Raw genomic sequence first — 21230 nt, forward strand, 5'->3', positions numbered from 1 at the left:
ACCCTAAGAGTACTATGATTCTACAGCTGAATGGAATACTTTATGCGCTCCCCTAATCCACCTATTATTTGAGATATTATAATTCAAGATGATTTTTCAGTTGGTTTGTAATCAAAGATTGTCTCCTAATATTCAAAGTTAGTTCAAACAGCATAAACATATCCTCATAAATTATGAGATTTGCTCCCCCTACCTCATGCTCTTATTTTATTGATAGAGAAGAGGATGTCAAATTCTGCTGGAGAGAAGAAGTAAAAAGAAAAAAAAAATAGAAATGGCAAATAAAGGGGAAACAATATGGACAACATAGGGAAGTGAAGGATTCTGAAAGTACTGTGTAAAGGGCTGAAACTGAATAGGTGCACTGGAATCAGACATCCGAGCACTTAAGACTAATTACTTATTGGACAAAACTTTATTAGCATATGCTTGGAAAATGGCTTTTCTCACTACTCTGTGCTGGCTCCATCTTTTGCTGTATACAGATAATTGTAGAAGGAATTAAAAAGTGGAGTAAAACAAGCCAGAGTCACTTTGGAGGAGGACGACGAGTAGAGAAGAGGTTGGTGGTAAGCCTTGTGGAGGTTCGTCTATCTCCTTTACTTCTCTCCCTAAAGATTAAGCACTTTTGCTAATCCTGACTCTGGCTGATCTTGAAGTCAACAGGGAGCTAACTTGGTCTTCACAGTACTGCCCACATTTTGCGTCAAGAAAATGACAATGAAATAATAGAGAAAGCCAGAGACATATCATTACTTCATCTGAAAAAAAAAAAAAGGTAGATTAACTGATTAGGCTCTGGAACTGAGAAGGTAGTATATAATTTTTGTTAAATGGTTTTCAGTCATGTTTGACTCATTGTGACCCAATTGGGGTTTTCTTGGCAGAGATACTGGAGTGGTTTGCTATTTTCTTCTCCAATTCATTTTACGGATTCTCATCCATACAGAATCGCATAGCATTAAGTGACTATCCAAGATCACACAGCTAGTAATGTCTGAGGTAACATTTTAACTAAGGAAAATGACTTTTCCTGACTCCAGGCCTGGCACTCTATGCACTATGCCACCTAGCTGCCTCAAATAATTCTGAATTATGCATACATTCTAGTGAATGGTATCTAGTGCACTTTCCTAAGTTTTATTGGGGGCAATCTTTGAACAAAACAAGTGAGAAAATCTCTCTAAATGTAAGCAAATAATTTTTGTCATGAACTAATCTTCTTAGCTAATAGTCTGAAAAGATAACATTTCTATTTAACATATGAAAAAGTCTAAAAATGCAAAATACACATATAGTAAGGTTGAATTTTTTAGAAGCTTTGGAACCTTTATAATTTCATGAACACAGTCCACTCACTACACAGTCCACTTGCTCTCTTGGTACCCATACAATTTTAAAAGAAATAGAGTGAGGCCTGACACAAGTTAGGTGGATACCTGTGAGGATTTTTGGGACAACACTGACAATAGCCACAAGAAATGGGAAAATTCTTTTGATAGGGATAACCATACAGAGGAGATCAGATTTTTTGAAATACCAAACTAATGAATTTGCTAATTTGCTAAGGAATTTTTTTTTTTAAACAAGTAAATAGGTTCCTTCTCATTTAACTGGTGGTAATAATGGGTTTTCCCAGCTATAAAAGAAGAGCTCTAAAATTTTAAATTATGTGTTTAATAAAACTTCTGTTATTTCTCTGAAGATAATGAAACAATAAAAATAACATATATCATAGTAATGTACTTGATTATAACTAGAATCCAAATAGAATTTCTCAAGTATTTCTGTACCTATAGGCACTTTTCTATACCAAAAAAGAAATTAGTTACTCTTATAAATCTGATACATTTTCTTTCCTTTCTCTCTTCTAAAATGCCTATTCTAAAAATAAGCATTAGATTGAATCTACAATATACACACACACACACACACACACACACACACACACACATATACACACACCCACCCACCCATATATGTGTATGTATTACTATATATTTATGAATGTCAGTCCATATACTTAACCCAACTATTTAGTTGAAACATTTAATTCAACTGTAGATTATTTTTCTTCAATATTATTAACTTTTTCTTTGATGGAATTAAATCATTCTAAACCAATTTAAGTGTATAGGAATGTATCCAGCAGTTATAATATTGATATTCTTCTAAAATTAAACTAAATATTTAAAATTTTGTATAAAATAAAAATTTCAATTTGAAGTTGATTCAATCCAGTGGCTATCTATTGAGTACCTCGACCTTTGGGTCATACATACATAGCTAGGAATTATCTACCCTCACAGACCTTGTGATCTAATAAACTGATCATGATAAATTTAATGAGTGATAGCAGCTAAAAATACATTTTGAGATATTTCTATATCATCCACATTATATAAATTCTTGAAAAAAGTGTTTAAAGGATTTTGAATGTAACTTTCCTCAGAGTAAGGATTAGTTTCTTGTTTGTTTTTTCCTTTTATTTATCTACTACTATTATTAATATTTATTGTTGTTTTGTTTATTTATTGTTCTTATTTTGTTTTGTATCTCCAGCAATAATTTGCCAGAATATCTGGCACATTATAAATGCAGACTCAGTATTTGTTAACTCAATGGAGGATGTCATGGTATTCCAAAGTTCCAGTGTATAATTAGCTATTACACAAGGGACAATTTTTTAGAGATCATTGAATCCAATGTCCTTGTGTTTACAGGTAAGGAAGCTAAGGCAAAGTCAAATGAGCTTCTTACCACTACACCAATCAGCATTAAACAGCTGATATGTGAACTTGGGCTCTAACCGTGAATCCATCTCTTTCATTATGTTACAGCATATTGATTACACAATATATCATTTTTTTAAAAATTTGAGTTTACATACTAGAGCTAGAAGTCATCCAATATCAATGAAGCTGAAAATAAATATTTCAACAAATCTATTCTATGTTTTAATAAATTCAAGCATAAGAGAACTGAGCATGCATATTGTTCTCAGTTGTAGACACAGTACTACCAAAGAAAGATTCTTTCTCATTTTTGGTGAATACTTTATCAAGAGTTTTATATACTGTTAAAAATATGATACACACATATACTATGGGCATATATATATATACACATGGATATACATATATTTATATACAAACACATGTATACTTACACATATGTATTATATATACATAACAGTCATATATCATCTCTGTATGTATGCATATATGTATGTATATATCCTGTGGAATAGGAAGAGCAAGAATGATCCCATTTTAAAGTTGAGGAGTTTAAGGAGTTCATTCAAGTTCCCACTTGCTAGGAAATGTTTCAGAAGAATATAACCTCCTTGAGGAGTTTCTTTCCCATTCCCATCTCCAAAACACTCATGGTTTCTAGCACACTGCTTTTCAAACTCTAGATATTTAATGAATGTCTATTGACTCAAGTTCAACCCAGATCTTTGGTGTCTATAAATATTATTTCTACCATGCTATATTTCCTTAAGTTTTTTTTTTTTTACTGTTTTCAATTTGAATAAGGACTATTTAAAATTCAAGTAATCCTTAGCACCTTAAAAGACGAACAACTCCAGTATTTTGGAGTATCTTTTTATGTCACCATTTAAATGCAAGTATTACTAGGTGAGTCTCATAAGACCTCTTCTTTTGTAGCTAAAGATATAGCATCATTATATGATGACTTCTTTATTTGTTAGGTCCTTAGAATATACAGAACAGAATACACAAAGCAATAAAATTTGGTATTCACTATCTTCTGGCAGGCATAAGAAAAAGATACTAGAAGATGAACTCTTATTTACTGTTGATAAAGGATGTGTGAATAAAAAAAAAGAGTCAGCTCCTTTTTATTAAAGCTTTTTCTATGTATTCTGCTATCTCTTTTCTTTAAAAAAAAATTCTTGTAGACCTTCAGATCTAGCAGTTATACTCAGAGTGTATTTAGTTTCTATATATAATTAAAGGTGTAATTTCTCCAATGACTCCTTAGGGAAGGCCATTCCCTTCCTCAGCCACTGAAATAGCTGCAAAAGATTCCCAAATAAAGTTCAGATTAGTTTGGGAAGCTATCTGGTAGCTACCTGAAAAATGTTACCTTACAATGTAAAGGTACAGCATTCTGATGATAGGAAGATATAAGTATCAGAAAAGTTCCCACTTAGGCAGGCCAGGCAATGCCTAAGCTTTCTTTAACAGAGGTCTCACAGCTAAAGAATTTGAAGCTATAGAATGCTGGGCTTGGAGTTGGGAAAACTCATTTTCCTAAGTTCAAATCCAGTCTCAGATAATCACTAGTTATGTAACTTTGGGCAAGTAATTTTATCCTGTTTGCCTCAGTTTCCTCAAGTATAAAATAAGCTAGAAAAGGAAATAGGGAAGCCATATCAGGATCTTTGGGCAAATTCCAACCAGGTTCAGTCATGACTAAAAAAAAAATGAAAAAAAAACAAACTTCATGATTTCAGGTCACTGAACAATCTAGCTACTCATCAAAAGAAGTCATAGTCCAATTCTAGAAGCTTTTCTCACTCTTTCACAAGTGACAATGAGATCACCAACCTTGAGACACCTCCACAATTAATCACAGACTATAAACTGACTAGTTGGTTCAAAAATTCATAAATTCCCTTGAGTGGTCAATGACTGAATTTACAGATTTTAATGTTATCTTGTCTATCTTAATGAGCCTCTGAAAAGAAAAAATCACCTAGACCTGTCATATATTAGGTTAATTCATTTATACTACTTTTGTATCTTCTTTACATTAAACATGATGCTTCCTCTATTAAGATCTAAGCTGTATGAGGGGAGAAACTGTTCATTTTTATCCCAACACCTAAAACAGTAATTGGCATATATATATATAATATATATAATTGCATGCATATATAATTGCATGCCCTTGCCCTGGCTGCCCCTATATGTAGAGTGTTCTCTCATCTGACTTAAGCTTCTTGGAATCTCTGATTTTCTTCAGAATTCAGTTCAAATAAAAGCATTACTTCCTTGGTTTTTTCCTTTCCAATTGCTAGTTTGTCCTTGCCAAGGTAACAATGAATCTATTTTTGTATATATCTATGTTCATTTGTACATACCTACACATATGTGAACTGTCTCATCAGAACATAAACTCTTTCAAGGCTATTACTAACTTTTGTATTTATATCCCTAGCACCTAACATAGTGACTGGCTCCTAAAATGTACTTAATACATGTTTGTGGGACTGATTGATTGATTATAGTATGTTGAGTATTATTGTGCATATATGCTGCTCAGTATATTCTGGGAATGGATTATCCCACACAGTAGTGTTGGGATTTGAAATTGCCTAGAGTCAGGCGGACCTCCATCTGGTAGTATATAGAGATGAGAAATTCAATAATGTTTTCTGTACCTTACTTGCTCTATTTCCTTACTTCATACTAAGTGCATCCCCTAATTCATTCTAATCACACTCTCCTAAAAATGATAATTTATCAGTAAACATTTTAAACTCTCCTTCCTACTCAAAAAAACTGGCCTCAGTTGACCTTTCCCTCTCAGCCCACTCCCATCAATCTATATATCTTAATGGTTTTAGTTTCAGCAAAACTAGGGACTTTCACCACCCACCCACATTTCCTAAAAACTGTAAATCCAGACAGATGGAATCAGACAAAATGGTGTGATTTTTCCCTTTGGTGTCAGCTTGACTATCTTATTGCCTAGAGCTTACTGTCAGGTATGACAATGGAGATGCAAGCATTCTTCAAAATCTCCCAAGACATCTTTTTGTAATAGGAATTGATGGATCTGAAAATATAATATATTATGAACCACAGACTGTTTCCCTAACCATTCAGTGACTTATTTCTAAAGCATATTTTTTCTGTTAAAAATGTTGCATGTGTGTGTGCGTACATGTGTGCATATGTCCATGTGCATGTGTACACAAACATTTATGTGCAGATATAAATATATTTTAACCACCTGCTTCAAATCTGATAAAAGGGTTCTGATAAAATATACTTGCAGAAGAACAAGGCATTTGAAAAGAATGATAATCCTTTTATGAATGTAAGTAGACTTCTGTACAACATTTGAAAAATTAAAGTAATATTGGAAAGTAGTAAGAGCTCATTCTTTTTTACCTTCCCTTATTCCAAAGCTAAAACAATGATTAAATAACCAGTCTCTTTAAGCTATAAATAGAGGGCAAATGATTTCTTTCTCTAACAAAAGAGCAAATCCACATGCAAAGGACCAAATGGTAGATGCTTTAGTGATTTAAATGTATAATTGGAATGTTTTATAAGCATCTTTAATGAGTAGGCAAATTACTAAGGGCTAAGACACAAGGGACAGCTACAGATTAATATAGCAGGGTATTTTAGGATCCAGTAGAGTGGGAGGGTAGACAGAATCCATGTTTATTTTTGAAAACACACTAGTGTAATGTTTAATCTATTTCATAAGAATACATTACCCAGAAGGGGGATACTGATTCTCATGAAGACAAGTAAAAAACACATTGTTCTTTAAGCAGTGACACAATCACATTTAATCCTATTCCAAATCACTATCTTCATAATCTTAATAAACAGTGCTGTCAAAAGTTAAATGGTTAGACATAAACATATGGGAGAAAGGGTGAAAATAAACTAAGCCCTGACATTTATAGACCCAGTTATGATGAGAGAAATGTTTCCATAATGGGGGACTATGTCTGCAGTGTGAAGCTGTAAATGTAATGGGACACAGTGAGATACTATAATGATGTAAGTGTTGCTACCTGGTGAGCAATAAGACCAACAACAGTAGGGGAAAAAGCATATCAGTTGTCACAAGCCCTTGAACTAAAGCTGCAAATATAATTGTGTGTCAGGCATGTACTGAAGTAGTTTTTTCAGAGGCTGAACAGCTGGTAAACTTTAGAGGGGCTGCCATGTTAATGCGATAATGAATTATTTATCTCAACATTAACTATTAGCTAAAATTGGGTTAGATTTTCAGACTTTGACCATCTGTCAGGGTAAAGTTGATGTCCTAAGTAAACATACAAATTAGATATGCCAACCTAGATACAAGACTTAAAAGGATCCTTAAAAAAATCTAAATTGGCATGGCATCAAGAAGACTTGAGTTCAAATGCTTCCTCCTGATGCATATAATTTGTATGTCAAAAAATAAATCATTTAACTGCTCTTAATAAATCTTACAAAAGTTGATGTTGTAGTCAACTTTGTAAGAATATATATTAAATAGAAATTGTTAACCTACATCAATTTTCCTTAAAGAATTTGCTATAACAGTGAAATCATAGGTCTAATGCCCATCCTATATTGGCTGTAGGAAAAACACATACAAAAAGAAGAAAGATCAAATGAGATATTTGGAGGTTTTTCCCTTTCTTATCTTTGGTATTGACTGGCATTATATAACATCTCTTTCTATGTGAGTACCTCTAATTTTTCTAATTAGAAAAAATCATTTATAATTGCCAATATTTTATAGCAATCTATTCAAATAGAAATAATCACAATTCAGACCTTCAAAATCCCTGAGAGAAAAAGAAAGAGAGAATATCCAAACATCCTGAAAATCCAAAAGCCAACCTGAAACACTAGGAGGACCACAATTAAAGTATACCTTGAAAGACTAAGCTGTGTCAATTAGTGCAGATGATTGATTTATTTATTTTACCATAAGGCAAAGAATAGTAAGATGAAACTTCTTATTTCAGAGTAAAATTACACTTATCTGTTTATAATTCTTTGTATTTAAAGTGGATTTGCACAGATACAAGCAAAGACACAAGAAAGAAAATATTTATAATAAAAAAGTTTTCTTGTTACTTGATATACCTGGTTTTTCTAGACTGCAAATATATATGTATAAATGATGATCTCTCATTACTGAAGTCATCACACTAATGATCAAACCAAATTCATGTGGAAAAATCAAAGGATGTCAATTGGAATTTAAAAAATAAAATAGTGTCACCATCAAAAGTTCTCTCTCATTAAAAAAAAGTACTTTAAAAGAAAAATCCATTAGAACGAGACCAAATTTCCTTACCTGCTAAATACTCAATTCTCATTTAAACATACCTTGTCCCTGAATGCAACTACCACAAATAGAAAGAACATATTTCTATATAATTTTGAGAAACTTATTGCAATCAGTCTTATTCCAGGTAACATTACCCATATATACTGAGATATAAATAACAATAAGAATTTATCCAAAACAATGCCACCCTATTAACATCGAGAAAAAGTAAAAAAAAAAAAATTAAGGAGAATTTTGTTCAATTTGAATGTTAGTTGAATACAGATTGGGATAATAGGTTGAATTCAGTTAGTGGAATCGAAAGTCTTTTGTCTAATAAAGGTACTTTTCTACATTATCTCTCTATTTAAAATATTTTCCAAAGAATACTAAAAGTATTATTCTCTGCTATAGAAACTGAGGCACACAGATCAATTTTTTTTATGCCAGACAACACAAATCAATTTTAAGTTAGTGTTCTTAAGCCCATGAACTTTCAAGAAAATAGTCTATTCCTGTATTTCAATAAAACTTGTTTTCTTTGTAATCTCAAATATTTTACTTTATGCATTTAAAACCTTTATTCTGATAAAGGATCTGTCTGTAACCTTTACTAGAATCCCAAAGAGTCCAAGGAACAAGTTTAATAATGTTTGGTGCTCATTTTAGCAGCATATATACTAAAATTGGAATGATACAGAGAAGATTAATATGGTCCTTGCAAGGATGACATGCAAATGCATGAAGCATTCCATACTTTTAGGAGGAAATGTCCAACCATAATAATTACTATGTGGATAGAGAAGATTTGGGTTCATATTCAAATGAAGATAGTGGAGCTGAAAAAGCCACTCCATTTTCAATAAGAAATTCCAAATGGTCCCAAGCATACAAACAGTTCTTGGAAGAATGTAAAAAGAACTTTAAAAATAAAAACAAGCAAAATTGAAGAAAAAAATAAAAAAAAGATCAGTATTTTTTTTAAAATCAAGAAAATTATGAAAAGAAAGCCAACCAACTTGAAACAGAAAATAAAATATTTAAAGAAGAAAATAATTCCTTGAAATATAAGCTTCATTAAAAGAAAGCTAGGGATGTTCTAAAAAAAAAAAACAAGAAATAATAAAACAAAATTAAAAGATAGAAAAAAATAAGAGAGGACCATTTAATCAGAAAAACAACTGACCTGATATTAAGAAGAGATTGAAGAGAAATAATTTAAGACTAGTTGGACAACCTTAAAAGTATGATTAAAAAAAGAATCTTGGTATAATATTACAAGAAATTATCAAGGAAAATTGCCCTGAAGTTCTAGAACAAGAAGGTAAAGGAGAAATAGAAAAGAAAATTCACTGTTCATCACATAAAAGAGATCCTAGGAGAAAAACATACAGGAACATCATAGCCAAGTTTCAAAGCTTCCAGATTAAGGAGAAATTATTGGAAGCAATAAAAAACAATAACAAACTTAAATAACATAGAGCTACAATAAAGATTATCTAAGACTTAGCTGTTACTATATTTCAGAACCATAGATCTCGCAATACTGTATTTTATAAAACAAAATAGTTGAAATTAAAAGCAAGGGTAATTCATCCAGCATATTTAAGTATAATCCTGAATGAAAAAAAGGACATTTAATTAACTGACTTCCAGATATTTGTGACAAAAACAGGAGACTTTGAGGGAATATATACTATATAACATCCAGGAGAAATATATAAGCATTAAAGACAAATTATAAGGGACTAAATAAAATCAAATTGTTTACTTCTCATGTGTGAAAATATATTATTATGAATTATCATTATTTGGCATTATTTGGGTAGTTTTAAAGTAAAACTGGAGCTGAGCTGAATAGGATAAGTGATTATGGGGAAAAAAAATTTGTGGGGAGACACAAAGAATTAATGATCTCATACAAATGAGGCATAAAAGGGGAAAAAAAACATGCAGAAGAATTTAGTAGGGGGAAAAACAGTAGCAGAAGAAGCAGGTAGTACACTAGAACCTTACTCTAATTGGGAATTGATTAAAGAGGGAAAAACGTGTGTGTGTGTGTGTGTGTGTGTGTGTGTGTGTGTGTGTGTATGTCTAGAAGAGTACAAAAGTCTCTTAATTTTAGATATAAATAAGAGGATAAGGGAATAAGGTGGGAAGGAAAGGAAAAGGGAAGAAATCTTAGATGGATGGATAGGTTAAGGAATAGAAGAGTAGGGTAGCAATAGGTAAGATAAAAAGAATGAGGACAGTGAGGGAAAATATAGACGTAATCATAACTTAAAATGAGAATGGAATGAATTTACCCATAAAAAGAAAATGGATGACAGATTAAAAATTTGAATTCAGCAAGACATTGATTTCAGGAAACAATAAAAATGAGAGATACATACAAAGATTAAAATAAGGGGTAAGGTTAGAATTTATTACGTAAATAAAAAGAACAAGGGTAGAAATTATGATGTTAGCCAAAGTTAAAATTAAAATAGATTTAAACAAAATAGAAAAATAGGAAAACTATACTATGTTAACAACAATATTCAATATAGTTTTAAACCTCTTAAAATCACTAGATAGTATGAAATATCAGAGTATACCTACTAAAACAGACACATGTACTATATGAACGTAACATAAAACACTTTTCATATGATAAAGTCAGACCTAAATAATTCAAATAATGTTCTTGTTCTTGGATAGTTAAAGACAATAAAACAAAAATGACAGTAAAAAATTGAGTAGCAGAGAGAAGTGACTTAACTCAATTATATTACTAATAATTGTCAGGGCTCAAATTGGAATTCAGGTCTTTGGATTTTGTGGAAAGCCTACCATACATAACTTTGTAGCCTTATAATAGCATCATTTGTCTGAAAAAGTAACTAAAATAGTAGTCAGCTATGGAACACCCTGAGTTTGGGGTATCATTCAGGTGAAGGAGAAGAAATACTACTCAGGTTGAATTTTAATGGCAAACTTTCAAGAAACTATGTTATTCAAACCTTAGAAAGCCTAATTTTGTGCAAAGGCAGTGGCAAAAGTTCAACAAATCTGTCATCCTTAAATACTTCTAAGGAAATTACAGTTGAGGCTGTGATTAAAGTTGTAAAAAACTAGTGCTTTCAAGCAAAAAGAAAAATTATTCCAAAGAATGAACTGAAAATGAGTTTGGTCATCCCTCAGGAGTGTACTACCATATCTCATGGATCATCAAGGACACACTTAAAAATGGAAGTGCTACAGTCAAACACAAATTTTTATGTTAATGAGATAAGGGTTTTCAATAGGGATCAGATCTGTGATTTTCATTATTGTGGAGAATTTCTAGGTGAGGTAACCCCTCCTGCAAGCATAGATTATTTTGATATGCTGAAATTGAGAAGATTGAAGACACTTACTAAGTAAGGGTCACAGAGTGAAGATGTGTTAGAGGCAAGATTTTATTTATCTCAAATATTCCTGGCTCCCTGTTCACTAAACAATACTGCCTTTATTACATTGACAGTTAGATAAAAATTATAGTTAAATGCCCAAGTACTAAGATATTAGGCTTTTTATAAAGAAATTATTTTGGCTAGAATGGTATGTACCTTATTTGTATGTTCATAGAGTTGTTTTTACTTTAAGTTCAAACAACTTGAAACTTTGGAGCTTAATCTTATGAAATCATTATATTGTTTTTCCTTGGTTTTCAGAACTATGTTATTTTTTCCCTTATACTCTGATTTTTCAGGGAGGAGAAATAAGCCTGAAGAAATACACAAACCTGAATTCTTTTCTAAACATCATCCTTAACAAAATATGGTAATGATAATTTTAAGTAAAATAAAGGACTAAGAAATAAAGAATTTCTTTTTAATATAACTCACCACAAAGAATTTTGATACTTAAAGATCAAGTAGAAAATTACTATTAGAGCAAAACTCAAGAGTTGGAGATTATTTAATCCAATTCCATTATTTAACTAATGAGGAAATTGAGGCCCAGGAAAGTTAAGTGGCTCTCCCAATGTTACACAATAAATTTCAATGTTTGGAACCCAGGTTCTATGGCTCCACAGCCATGTTGGGACCCATCACCCTTATAACCACTCCTATCATCACTTACTATGCTACGTAATTGTGAAGAATTCAATTAACTTATCAGTGCCTTCAAAAGAATGAAAGTTATAGATATGATACAAATGTGCATTAGTTGGGGGTAATTTGCCTTCTTGGAGTTCTTTCTATTGGCAAATTCACTGATTTTGAGCACTAGAGATAGATGACAGATATAACATATTATTTTATCATTTAAATTGGAAAAAAAGTATAACCTAAACATATCTATCTGTATATATACACATATATGTGTATAAAGGTATACAAATATAGACAGTACATTTTCCCTCCTCTATGCAAAGATATTTATTAAAATTACTTTGATTGATCTCTTACAGAGCATTAATATAAGGGTATGCAGCACCATTTTTGATGTGAATGTCAAAGAAATTAGCATGGACCGAGAAGGAAAAGATTTTTTAGTGTCTAAACCAGCACATGTTAAAAAGTCAGGAAACTAGTGTGGAGCTTTACTTTTTTCTGAGTTGGAATTTTTTTTATTATTATTATTATTTATTATTATTATTAATTATTATTATTATTTTTGTAATTTGTGAGCCTTATTTTGAATATGGCCAGGTCCCACTGAAGTTAGAGTTCTTAACCTTTTTTGTGTCATCAACTCCTTTGGCAGTCTAGTGAAGCTTATGAACCTCTACTCTGTCTAAATTAAAATACCTGTATAACTACAAATAATCCAACTGTATTGAAATACTTGTGAAAATACTTTTTGAAAATAATGGTCACATATTTCAAGTTAAGAACTTCTGCATTACAAAATAGGCAGTTTACTTTGTATTAGAGTTCAGGAAAAAACATACTATCATAAAAAATATGACTGATATGACCACAAAATAATATATTTTCAGTCACTGCAGGTATACTCTCCACAATCACAGAATCACAAAACTGAACAGCTGACACCAATGGCTACTTAATTCAACCCACACTAAAAAACAAAACAAAAAAAATCAAATAAACCCAATTCTCTCCACAAAATATACTTACAACTGGTCATCTAGCCTTTGTTTGAAGAACTGTAAATTAGATTTGATTTAATTTGGAGTTGTATAATAGCAATACAAAGTGAAGAAATACTTCTAAAATTTTTAAGAGAATTTTAAAATAGATTGACAGTGCGCCTATCTACATTTTACAACTCACTGTGAGAGAGACTATGGGGAATATAAAGATAAATAAGAATTGGCCATAGTCCACAAACTTATAATCTTGTTGAAAAAACAAGACATAAAATTGTGATGAATTTTTTAGGATTTTAAAATGTTCTTCCCTTAAAGTAATGCAACTACCCTTTTATGATAAAATCAATAAATACTACTAAAGCTATGACTTTTAGCTGAAGAATTTAAAGTTTGCTCTTATGCCCTAATATTATGTATTTTTTCATTTGTTGTGATAAATTTGTAAGTAAAATGATGCATTCTGGGGCTAAGGCATCTTCCTGTCATGAGGTCATTTTAGGCCTTATCTGATTATCAGCAACTTGGAGAAAAAAATTATAACAGCAAACAGCAGGGGGGGCTCAAAGACAATCTGGACAATACATAAGCAGACCGGAAATGATAAGAGAGACAAGGAATAACTGGGAGGTATTATGGTAGGAAAGCAACATGGGAGCTAAATATATGATGATTAAACAAACAAAAAAAAATAATGAATGCAGTTTAAAAATTCAAGAAGGAAACAATCTATATGATGCAATTATTTAAAAATTTGCCTTTTCTCACTGTTTATAAAGTATTTAGTTTTGTGTAGACATGGATAAAGTATCAAAGGAAGGAACATAAACAGATAATTTGGAAACAAACACAATTACATAACATAAAACTGACCAAAGGGAATTAATTACCAATTATTATTTATTCTACAACATATTTTTTCAAGGACCTTTTGGTTGGTTTATGTCATCACACATATCCAAACTCCAAAGAAAAGTTCTATGAATTGTGAAAATGAGAAGGCATAGATGTGACTTATAGAAAGATTAGGAAGCTCTTCCAAGAGATGTGATCTTTTCTGTGAGCTCACTGAAGTAAGTACTCCCTTCAACAACTATATCAGACACTGAGCAAAATAGCTATTTTTAGATTGGGTTATTACCTTTCCTCAGAAAACAAAACAAAACAGCAACAAACGCAAGTTAGTTTATAAATCTCAAGTGATTTAAGAAGTAGTTGTCACAATATCCCAGGGAGATAGTTAAAGCTTAACCTAGGACTAATACACAATTTCTTCCAACTCATCACCACCTGCAAGCAAATCACTGAAACACAAGTACAAGAGTAAGCTGTTAGCTTTCTGGAAAACTGCTAAGGAAGAAAAGATGTCTATCTTGAGAAAGCAAGAATAATTTAGGTAACTTTAGAGCAAATGGAAAAGCAATTAGAGGCAGAAATAGATCAAATTACTATCAAGGAGAGGAGAGGCTAGCAAAGAGAAAAAGTAGAGAGAGGGAGAGGGAGAGGGAAAGAGTAAGAGAGAGGAAGAGGGAAAGGGAGAGGGAGAAAAAAAAGGGAGCGGGAAAGGGAAAGAAGACATGGACAGAAACTGAGAAAGACAGAGGCAAAGACAGAGAGAGAGACAAAAAACACACAGAGAGAAAGAAAAAGAAAGACAGAGACAGAGAATGAGAGAGTGCACTTGGAAATATATAAATGGTAATTGGAAATATTTTTTCATCATAAAAGGTAAGAGGGAAAGACTGAGGGAAAATGTTCCTTCTACTTACAAGAGGAGATTTTTGAATACATTTCAGGGATTTTTACATACACTACTTTAACTTCTTTCTTTGAAAAGATCAATTATTAGAACAGTCTAAGCATCACTTGTGACAAAGGATAGAAAGCAATCTAGATAAGAAATAAATCAATTGAGTAGTCTGGAAAGTTAGATGTAAAATAAAATCTAAAGTATCTGATGATGTACATTGTTGAAATCTTGAAATGTTATTGTGAAAATTTTGGTATTTTTCTCAAGAGTTCATTGAAAGCATGAAGAATTTCTTCAGAAAATGGAAAACATCAAATTTTCTTTTTTTAAGGAAAAAGAAAAGTAAAAACCTGGGAATTATATATTTGTCCTTTAATTTGGGTTTTTGGGAAATATTAGGAAAAATGAATCTGCAAATTTCTTAGGGACTACATGAGGTGACGTGAGTCAATATCCATGGTTTATATACAGCTGGCTCAAGACTAATTTCATTTCTTCACATGGGAGAGTGACAGGCTGTAGAACCAAGAGAGAATCAGCATGTAAGGAAGCATTATATACTGGAAGGAACATTACCATCTGAAGTTAAATAAAATGGGTAACTCATTTAACCTCCTAATTCTGTTAAGAATATTGGCACCAAGAGTATTGAAGGTCAAAGAAAGAATGGCAGTTCTAAATACACCAAAATATTTTTAGCACTACTTTTTTGTGCCAGCCAAAAATTAGAAAGAAAATAATTGTCTATTAGCTGAGAATTGGTTGAGCAAACTGGTATATGAATGCAATGGAATATGATTTTGTATAAAAGAGCAAATATAAGGAATTCAGAGAAAGATGGGAAAACCCCTATGAATAAGTTCATATTGAAGCAAGCAAAACCAGTCAAAGAATATATGCAATAAAACAATACAAACAAAAACAATCCTAAAAGGCAGGAATGTCACTCGGTTAGCTGGGTTTTTTAAAAATATTTTTCTTTGCTATTAGAGCAAGTTCAGTGGAAGATAAGGAGATTGGGAGATTCTTGAGGTGGATATTAAGGAAAACTGAATATGATACAAACCTAGAAGGGAATAATAAAACTTAAAAAACAAAACAAAACAAAACAAAACAAAACAAAACAAACAACAACAACAACAATAACAACAACAACAACAACAAAAAAAAAAAAAAACACCGAAGCAGAGCAAATGAAATAGGTCCAGGAAAACAACAATATAACTACAATAATATGAATGAAGAATGAAGTGAACCCTAAAAAGCAGCTGAACTCAGTTTAAAGGCTGCATAATCAATATTGCTTCTACTAGGGGAAAGATGTCAAAACAAACTTCTCTCTTTTCATTAGAGAAATAGGGATGATGGGTACTGGAAGTTACATATTGTTATCACATATGGTCATTATACTGGTTTGTTTTGTTTATCTGTTTCTCATCGTGACCAGGAAAGCCATGTTTTTCCTCATCTATAGCTCTAGTATAAAAAATCACTAAAATAAAACAAGGAGGTTAGATAAGAGTTTCTCTATAGAGTCTTCCAGCTTTTAATGCCAGTATAATAACAGTATCACAGAATACAGGATCACAGAATACCGGTTTAAAGGCATTTTACCCCAATGAGAATTGCTGTCAGACTTTTGTTTAAAGACATCTTTGATTATAGTTGGGTTTAACTTGAATAATGCTTTGATTGCCATCTCATAGGATGTTAAATTAAAGACATAGCCTATAAAATTGTATTGAAGCAGCCAGTGAATAGTGGATAGAGGGTTGGACCTGGAGTTGGCAAGAGCTGAGGTAAAATCTGGCCTAAAAACACTTAATAGCTGTACGATTCTGGGATGTCACATACCTCTGTTTGCCCCAGTTTTCTCAACAGTAAAGTAGGGATAATAATATGTCCTGCATTGTGGTGGTATTGTGAGGATCAAATGAGATATTATTTGTAAAGGATACTTAGCAGAGTGACTGGGACATATAAATACTATTTAAACACATATTTTTCTCCTCCCTTCTCTTATAAAACCAGTTGCAGGTCCAAGATTGTTGCCTTGGTGCATTAACATAAGATAGAAGAGTTTCTTAACTTTAGAAAATCTTAATGCACCTATCTGATCTTATTGGCAAGGCTTTTGAAAGCATATCAGATAAGTATAATTATCTGCAGCTCATCATTAACCTGTTAGAAGATTAAATCTCTAAAACAGGCTAGCAGATTTGTGTAAAGATCTCCATCTTTACAGGTCTTCAAATAATATCATCATCTCTGAAAAACAGCTTCAATAATATGTTGCCAAGAAATAGAAAAATACATCTGAAGACTTGAATATTCCTTATAAGTCTAAATTATGAAATAATGAAGAGTGAAATGAGCAGAATCAAGAGAACACTGTATACAGTGACAGCAATATTAAGAACAATTTTGAGTGAATAAGTTATTTTGACTATTATAAATACTGAAATTAATTATAAAGGATATAAGAAGACATTATCTGCATCCAGAAAAAAGAATTGTTTAGTAGAAGTATGTATAGAATAATTTTATATACATGTGCCTATTTGTGTCCAATTATAGTCATTTCTAGGGTGAGGGAGAAGGGAAGAAAAAAAGAAATGTATATCATAATTGTATGGTACATTTGAAAAGTATAACAAGTTGAGCATACTAGCATACAAGCAGTATAGCATTTTTTGGACAGATCATGGCAAGGTCTGGGGATAGTATTTACATCACTTGAAACATGCTACAAAAATTTAGGCTATTGTTCAAATACAGATAAAGGCATCTGCTCCAATAAAAACTTATCAAAAAAAGCAATGTGACCATACAAACAAGCATGATACAGTATCAAGGACAAATCAAAAAAGTTATTTCTATTTTTGGAAAGAAAGTAGGTTATGTAAAGTTTAATTAGGTGGAGAAAATAATGTCAAATAAGGGAACTCAGATTTTGTTTGCACTGTACATATTTTTATTAGTTAATTAGACATGTCTATATTCTTAATTATTTTAATTATACCTGAGCTATTAGGTCTATAAATATTGTTAAGGAGAACACTATGAAGCTTAGTGAGAAAATATTAGGCCATGCAAAAATCACTTTGTCTCTCATGCATCTGATATGCCATTTTACACATAAACAAAAAAAGATTCTTTTTCCAACCTCTAACCCCCAATTTTTCTTAAAAAGTTACCACTGAAATATGGTAACATAACAGTGATTTCATGATATTTTTAAGCCCTTTATTATATCTAAGTTAATCTCAATATTTTCAATTATAACTAGACCAAGAGATTAAGTAAGGCTATTAAATATTTCAAAATCACAGACACTGAAAAGGAATAAAGTCCAATTAAATGCAAATGTTATCAAGAATGACATTAATGCAATCTAGAGTCTGCAAGAAACAATTCTTTGGATAGTCTCATTTTTTTGGTAATTATTCAAGAACAGGAGGTTCTTAATTGGTGCTTATAAATGTTTTAAAAAACATTTTGATAGATGTATTTTGATTGTTTCCTATCATAATCCTATGTATTTTCTTTTATGTATTTTGAGGAGTTTATACATTTCACCAGACTGTCAAAGGGGTCTGTGAAAGATCAAACCCCTTATCTAAAGGGAAAACAGATCTGCTGTATACTGATCAGTCATGGTAATATTCTCAGAAGTCCTAGTTGGAAATAATACTATCAATTCCATAAAAATGTATTAAATGCTTACTATATACAATGAACTGTGCAAGGTATGGGAGAAGGTAAAAACAAAAATGAGACTCCCTTCAAAAAGTATACCTTCTAAATTCTAAATGGTGCTTCATTTTTTATACTACTGCAATAGATGAAGAATTTCACAAAAATGAAAGAATCATACAACCCTAAAGCTAGAAATGAACTTTGAGATTGTCTTTTACAACTTACTCATTTTACAGATGAGGATATCGATTCTAAGATGACTAGGCAACTGTCCACAATTGGTTAGTGTCAGAGTTTAGCTCATAAACTCTAAGGCAATAAAAATACATACATATATAAAAAGAATAATTTAGTGAATAGAGGACTGGTGTTAGAGATTTGGATTCAAACCCCACCTGTAATATATATGGCATAGTTGATCCTGGGCAAATCCCTTTAACTCTCAGTGACCCAAACAATTTTCTAAGACTATAAGACAATGAATAAGGGGGATAACTTATAAGAGAAGGGAATTTCCTTACTGAAACTTCCCTATAACAATGAAATCAAATTCAGAGGTGCAATGGAGAGTTCTAGGCTAAATGTGATGAAGGAAGGAAAAACTATAAATAAGATGACTCCCAACTTCCACAACCTTTGTATCGCTTAGTGTATGGTTTTCATGAGGTTGTGTGGGCAAAAAAATTCATCATCTGGTGATCAACCCTCAAATAATAGCCTCTTTGAACCTATATAGCTAGTCTTGGATGGAATTTGGGTCGATTTAATAGCAAAGCCTCCAAGAACATATAACAATTGAGTTATTTAGAGTACAAATTATCTGATGAAGTCCAACCAAGTTATTGAGAAAAATTAGGCAGTTTGGTGAAGACTTCAATTTTTCAAAGCTGCTGTCAGGGAAGGTGACCATATTTTCTCATTATATATCTCTTAAATGTAACATCATAGACCTAATACTGGGCTGAGCAGTTCATGAATTTTCATGCTATTAATAGTATAGCTGAAGTAAAAGTATTTTGAATTTTAAAAACATATCAAATGACTGGGATACTTCTTCCAATGCTTTGGGAAAGAGATTAAGCCATATTCAGTTTCACACAAATGCTGACACCTCATACCATGTGGTATAATCCATGGCAGGTACTTCTTCAAAATTAATTTTTTACAAAGAACTCTTTTGAACAGGAAGACTGATTAAAATCAAGCAGAAAGCTAAATTAGAAAGAAATCAAGTGGGAGAGAAGGCTTGGAATCCCTAATCCTCTGCCTTCCCCCTTATTCCTTTTCCTAACTATTTGTCACTGAAATTTTAAAATATATATATTTTTAATTTAAAAAAATTAAATTTTGAGTTCCAAATATTATCCTTTCTTCCTGAAATGGTAAGCAATCAGATATATGTTTACACATGTAATTATGTAAAATATTTCTTTTTGTCATTTTATACAAGAAAACAAATTTTAAAAAAAAAAAGTTTCTGACTGTATTCAATCAACCTTCTTTCTCTGGAGGTGGATAGTATACTTCATCATTAGTCGTTTGGGGTTGTCTTGGATCATTAATTGCTGAGAATAGCTAAATTATTCACAGTTTTTCATTAAACAATATTGCTGCTGCTGTGAACAATGATCTCCTGGTTTTGTTCACTTTACTATGTATCAGTTCATGTAAGTCTTTCCAGGTTTTTTTCTGAAATCATCCTGCTTGTCATTCTTTATAGAACAATACCATTCCATTACAACCATAAAGCACAGCTTGTTTAATAATTTCCCAATTTGTAGACATTCCTTTGATTTCCAGTTTTTAGCCACCCAAAAAAGAGATGCTATAAATATCTTTGTACAAATAGATTTATTCCCCCCTTTTTTGGATGTTTTGGGGATATAGACTTAGACTAAGGTGGATCAAAGGATATGTATAGTTTTATAGCTCTTGAGGCATTGTTTCAAATGGTTTTCCCAGAATGTTTGAATCAGTTTAGAACTGCACCAATAATGCATTAGTTAGTTTTTAAATACTTTATATAATACTGAGATTAATTGTTTTTTAAATGTTGGGTACTATTTACTTGTGAATCCACCAGTTTATGGGGATTTTTCCTTAGGAATTTTATCAATGGCTTCTTTGTTTACTTTTTTTGTTAACCTGGAAATTGTTTTTGTAGATATTCATCATTTCATTTAGATTGTAAAATTTATTTGCATATAATTGGGCAAAATAGCTCCTAATAATTATCTTGATTTCCCTTTCATTGTTTGTACTTTAGCTATTGGTTTCTTCTTTTAAATTCAAATTAACCAGTGATTTATCTTTTATTAGTTGTTTCTTCATAAAAAACAGTTTATAGTTTTATTTATTTGTCCAACAATTATCTTACTTTCAATTTTATTATTCTCTCCTTTAATTTTCAGGATGTTAAACTTGGTGTTAATTGAGGATTTTTTGATTGGTTCTGTTTCTAGTTTTTTTTTTTTTAATTGCATGCCCAGTTCATTGATCTACTTTTCCTCTATTTTATTGATATAAAGAATTAGAGATATAAAATTCCCCCTAAGTACTTCTTTGTCTGCAACCTATAAATTTTGGTGTGTTGTTTCATTGTGATCATATTCTTTAATGAAATTATCAATAATTTCTGTGATTTATTCTTTG

General features: G+C 31.5%; 1 protein-coding gene and 1 non-coding gene across 2 annotated transcripts in view; one reads left to right on the forward strand and one right to left on the reverse strand.

The window, feature by feature from the left end:
* The window catches only part of LOC127557716 (cAMP-specific 3',5'-cyclic phosphodiesterase 4D), a 650198-nt gene that overhangs the window by 526248 nt on the left and 102720 nt on the right, over positions 1 to 21230 (reverse strand). The gene's annotated exons all lie outside the window — the stretch shown is intronic.
* On the forward strand, positions 8706 to 8810 carry LOC127546012 (U6 spliceosomal RNA). The gene has a single exon (XR_007949885.1). It is a non-coding gene; the product is annotated as a U6 spliceosomal RNA (small nuclear RNA).

Source organism: Antechinus flavipes, chromosome 1, assembly GCF_016432865.1.
Source record: "Antechinus flavipes isolate AdamAnt ecotype Samford, QLD, Australia chromosome 1, AdamAnt_v2, whole genome shotgun sequence".
Lineage (NCBI taxonomy): Eukaryota > Metazoa > Chordata > Mammalia > Dasyuromorphia > Dasyuridae > Antechinus > Antechinus flavipes.